Source organism: Gossypium raimondii, chromosome 4, assembly GCF_025698545.1.
Source record: "Gossypium raimondii isolate GPD5lz chromosome 4, ASM2569854v1, whole genome shotgun sequence".
In the NCBI taxonomy this organism is placed as follows: domain Eukaryota; kingdom Viridiplantae; phylum Streptophyta; class Magnoliopsida; order Malvales; family Malvaceae; genus Gossypium; species Gossypium raimondii.
In genome coordinates, this window is record NC_068568.1 from 24,801,504 (window position 1) to 24,807,853 (window position 6,350).

A 6,350-nucleotide genomic window follows, 5' to 3' on the forward strand; every position below is an offset into this window, starting at 1 on the left:
TGGATGCCAGAGATTCGTTAAAATGTTTCGTACAGTCGAGAAATGCACAACGCTTGTTGTAATAAAGCACCATACTAAGAATAAGTCATACAACTTGTTTTGGTCCTTTGAAACCCCTTCGAACTAAAGCACCTCATCTTTCTCCTTCGTGATACACAGATCAACCATTTTATTCTCCATTTTCACACCACACAGTCAATCCAAACCAACCACTATATTGTGCAAATTGAAACGTGAAAAAAACACCATAGAACCCTACTCAAAATCGACAAACTAAGAGTCCTAAACAAACGTGCTACTTAACAGACAAGACATGCCATGAGATAGACTTCTTAAGCGTCAATAAGAAACTTACTTTTTAATTGTTCTTTTATGATTTTGGGTTTTAATTATTTTCGTTTTATGAATTATCTTTAAAAGATTATGATAACGTGGGATGTGATATTTGAATACTTAATTATATAAAATAAAATATTTCACTATATGAATAAGTAATATTAATTGGATAATTGTAATTAAATGTATGATTAATTTAATATGGAATAATATGATAATTTTTTTAGAGAATAAAAATTTAAATTTTGAAATATTAAATAAATCAAAATATTATCAAATACATAAAATTTAAAATATTTACATATTTTGTAATGACCCAGCTTTCAATGGTGTCAAAAAAATGTGATTTTGGAACTCCATTTTCAAAAGTCGAGTTCGTAAATATAAAATAGGAATATTTACGAGATTAATATGAAATTATAATGAAGATCGGTTAAGTAATTTAGCCGTAAAAGTAGTTAATTACAGCTTAGGGACTAAATTGTAAAAGCCCAATCGCTATTGAGCTTTAATTAAGAAAAGGATTAGGGATAGATAGCAATTATCCAAATGACCAAAATGGTAAATAAATCAATACTAAATAGTGGTTAGTGGATGGTAATGGTAAATACCATAAATTAATTAATAGATAAATTAATGCATATTAAACCATAATTAAACTAATTAAACAAGATTAATTAAACACTAATTAAGATATATATATTAGCTAGTGGAATGAGATATGAAACATTCTCATCTTCTCTATTTTCACCATCCCCATCATTAAAGAAAGAAGAAACCTTCATTTTCTTTAAGCATTCAGCTAGCTATTGTAAGTAAGTCCTTTAAGCAATTTTTCTTTGATTTTTATGGAGTCCCTAATGAAAGAATGTGAAATCAGATTTTCATTTGATGGTAGTTATTGAAAGATACGCATATCCCGCATACAGAGATTAAATTAAATAAAAAGCAAAATATGTATGACTTTGTATTTGAATGTGAAATGAATGAAATCTAATATTGTTTTGTTATTGAATTATAGTACGTAGTTAAAGATGACATTGGGCCTGTGAAAGGGAAACAAAAAGCAAGAGTTATCGACGAGTGACGAGAGGATTCAATTTCTACTTTTACAATTCGAGATCATTATATTTATATGCATATACATATTGAATGGATGATTAACTGTCAAGGTAAGCTTATACTTTTCGTATGAATTGATTTGTATTGAATGATGTTGAATATCAAAAAATTGGACTAAATTGAAAGAAGTAGAAAATATTATGATATAACTGATACATGATATGTGATATGAATACGAAATGAAACATGTTATATGATATGATATATATATCAATTGAAGATGAATTGAAACGAGACTATGATATTCAATATGAAATGATATATGAATTGAATTGTATAATGTAATTGGAACATTGGTAACTATTCGGCAAAGCTAGATATAGTTGGCATGTCATAGGATAGCTCATGTTTTATTTCATTAATTTACTAATAAACTAAACTAAGTGGTCATCATCAAAATCATCCACTAAGTCATGCTAAAATTTGGTTTATTTACTATTTTGGCACTTTAGATAATTGCTATCTAGGTCCCCAAAACTTTTTCTAATGAAAACTCTATAGCAATTGGACTTTTACAATTTATTCATTGAGCCTTAATTAATCACTTTTTGGCTAAATCACTTAACCAAAATTCAAATATATTTTTATATTAACTGCATAAATATTTCTATTTTATATTTATAGACTCGATTTACGAAAATGAGGTTCTGAAATTGCACTTTCTAACATCACTGAGAACCGGGTCATTACACGACCCTTCTTACCATCACCAAATGTGAGTCAACCAACATAATGTTCTTTAAAATAAAGCAAGTATGATTTCTTACTTTCCATGTTACATAAGTAACTACTATCAAAATATGAAACATCATCTACTGTAGTCTTCAAAGATTGATGTGCTACCAGTAGGCGGTTTGGATCTTTATTTTTCCAAACAAACTTTTTCTTCTTCACATGTGATGTGCCAAGTGAAATGGGAACTACAACATGCACAACACTCTTCCATCTCAGATCACGTAACATTTTGAAATATCATGGCCTAATATGACTCGGTACACCATAGTAATGGCATATGACTTTCTGTTTAGAGTTTGCCATCTTCTTATGTTGGATCAACATAGGTCATTTAGAGTATTCACCTTGATTATCTTGACTTGTTGTCTTTACAAACATTGTTTAACTTTTCATGACTGATTTTCCTTTCTTCATATAGCTAAGTCCTCCTTTTGTTGGATCTCACCTGCCACCAGCAGGTAGCTCATCTAGTTTATCATTATTGGTATTAAACTTCTTAAGAATCAACGTGGTGGCATCTAGTTCCTTTTGGGTTTTCTCCAAGTTGATTTTCTCTTCAGCAAGCAAAGATTCTTTAGCCTCAACTTGTTTAATTATCTTAGTATTTTCTTCCTTCAACTGGGTGTTTACTTGTAACATTTTAGCTTTTACATCACATATTTTCTCCTATTTCTCAAGCATGGCCTTATAAGTCTAGAAAAACTCTTCTCCCAAATCCCCTTCAAACTCTTCATCAGTGTCAAGATCAGATACTATAAGATGCATATTTGAGAGAGAGAAAGGAAAATACATCCTACAAGGCATGTTTCAGTACACACCCTGTAGGACGCGTTTTCCTTTCTTCCTCCAAAAACAACATACATCGGTAAATTAGAAAAACTAGATGGTCAAATATCATTTTTTTTCAGCATATATGGGTAAATCAGCCCTTTTTCTATGTTTAATGGAATTGGGGAGAAATGTACCAAAAAAAACTCTTTTATATATATAATTGAAAATGAATAAGGCTCAAATTGTAAATGTTGAAAGCCAGAACAACTTTTTTTTGAAGAAAACTCATTTATTTTCAAACTCATTGGTTCTAATATTTTGTCTAACCCCCAAAATGTCAATCAAACCTTGAAATTTGAATGAATATTTTGTTGGGTTTTTTTGTCTAAGAAAGAAAAGATGGATAGATAAAAAATTTAGCAATCAAAATTGACTTGTTGTTTTTTCATTACAGTTCATTTTTTACATACAAAGTATACACTTAAATAGGAAAATTTTACCAACTGCAGCTTGACAAGTTGGCATATCTAGGTCTATGGGATCACTTATTGGCTGATTTTTGTCTTTTCAGCACCATTTACATTAACTTATCAAAATAAATACAGATAAAATAATTTAACAACTTTACAAATAAGTTGACAACGTGTTAGCTTGTAACAAAAGCTTTGGGGTTGTCGGTGGTTAGACTATCCGCCATTCTGTCTTACACTCAAACTGTTCGCGACATTGGCTTGTCCGCCACTCTTAGATTGTTCACCACATTTGGACTGTTCGCCACATTTGGATTGTTCGCCACATTTGGACTGTCTGCCACATTAGCTTGCACTGGGATTGTTCACCATTTTGGCTTGTACTTTGGATTGTCCGCCACTTTGGCTTGTACTTTTGGCTTGTCCACCACTGTTGCATGGTTATCCAATTGTAAACACTTCTCCTTGGCCTCCATGTTGTTGACTCTAATCATATCTTTCAAGCATTCGTACCTAGCCTTTCCAAGAGGCTTGGTTGACAACTATTTCTTCAAAATTTGCAGGCTCCAACACTGCTAAGTCACATTGGTGACAAGCTTCAATAATAGGTCTGGTTCCTTTAATTGGAAGGTCATCAAATCCTTCATCTTCAACTTTAGTCATATTCTCAACCAAGTCAATCTGAGTAATATGTGATTTATCCATTGAACTGGTATAGGCTCTCAAGACCACAAAATTCCAATCCAGTATAAAACTTCTATTATTCATTGAGACTGTAACAACTTCCTATCCCAACAAGTCTAATATAGTGACACAACTATCTTTAAACACAAAACTATAATTATCCTCAAGCAGTTGACCAATGCTAAAGAGATTATGATCTATTTCAAGCACTAAAAGAACATCTGAAATTACTTTAGTACCTAATGGCGTATTGATAAGTACATCACCTTTGCCTTTGGCTTGTATGAGTTCACCATTTCCAATCTTCACTTTTGAACTGCAGCTTCTATCAATCTCTTTGAAAATGCTTTCATCTAAGGTCATATAGTTGGTGCATCAACTATATATCAACCAACCCTTTGTGACTCTGCTTCTTGATGCAGAACAAGAGGCAGTTAGCAGATCCCTCCTCTTGAGCTTGTCTTTCATCAATAGCCTAAGCTTGAGTATGGTTTTGCTACTTGTAACACCCTTAACCCGTGTCCGTCGCCGGATTGGGGTTATGAGGAATTACCAGACATAACGTCTATTTTCAAGTTTTTTTTTTTATAAAATTTCTAAATATGCACAATATCACACACATTAACCATATTACATTAACTAAATTTTATTTGTTCTATATATATATATATATATATATATATATATATATATATATGCAGCATTACCAATAATATATAAAATTGAATACAATTTATACCATATTAAATCACATATGTTATCATAGTAATATAATAAACTACTAAGATAATCAAAGAATAAATATATTTTCCATGAATCCTTATGCTTAATATTATACCTAAATAAATTCATCCTTTATTTCAACTTAAATGAAATCTACTATGGGACCTAAGAATCAGATTATAAATAATATACATTTAAACTTGCATATCATCCATTTCTAAATTACCACATTTCAATACCATAACTAATTAGACTTGGCATTTTTGGTTATAAATAAATATATATACCCCATTCATTCTATGATATAATTGCATTATGCTAGTACATAGAAATCATGTCTATTATTATAGACCATTCTTTTCTTTTATAACAAAACACATGCTCTCTAATAAAATATAAACATCAATCTAAAACTCAAAATCACATACATCTTGAAACAAATATATTCAAATTTACTCCATTAATAAATACCATATTTCCAAATACCAAATTAACTCATATCAAAACCTTGAATGACATTTATGCACAAATTAACCAAACACATACAACCCTGAATAACGATTTAAGAGACTAACATAACTTAATACTTTTATACCATAACCGAATCTATAATTTACCAACACCAAATTACACAATATGAGTACATTATAATTACTAATGCCGATTCACACATATATTTCATTTAGCATCAACAAAAAATATATAAATAAGTTTTGTAATTAGTCCATCTTGTAACCAAATCAATCCATCACCCAATGCATAAAAAATATACATACCAATCATTCAACCAATTTCATATGTTCAACTATATGTATATAAGTTTTAATTATAACATGTACTTACCTATCTTAAATCCATACTAAATTGAATTTGCATACATATAATTGCTCATACTTAAATCACTTCCAAAGGCCTTTATTTCATTACTATATAAACTAAGCATTTTATTTCCATCAAACCCCACTAATTAAACATACCATCTACATATTCATGTCCAAACACAAATCTAATGCACACTTAAACATTTAAACATTCATTTATTCTATCTATAATACAAAAGTAAATCATCTCCAACATCCGCAAGTACACTTCCATTTATAAAGTATGTTATATATTCACCTTATAACTAATTCAAACAAGCCACACCTAACATTCATTCATATAATATTATTCATAAAATACTAAACCATAATCAAAATATGCATTACCTATGATTCAAACCAAAACTGAACAAAACAAGCTAAATAAGCCATATTCGCATGGCTTAAATACATATATACTTTCAGATTAAGTAAGCTTCAAAGCTAGTCTATACATGCCATAATCCCAAAATAAATTTTAGCTTATAAAATACCGTAGCTATTTGATAATGTGATGAGCTTTACTGACGAATCCCCGAGCTCATAACAACTTTAAGAACTTATAAAACAGAGTAAACAAATAATAACACACAGTAAGCTATTCGAAGCTTAGTAAGTTAACAGCATATAAATAATTTAACTAATAAAA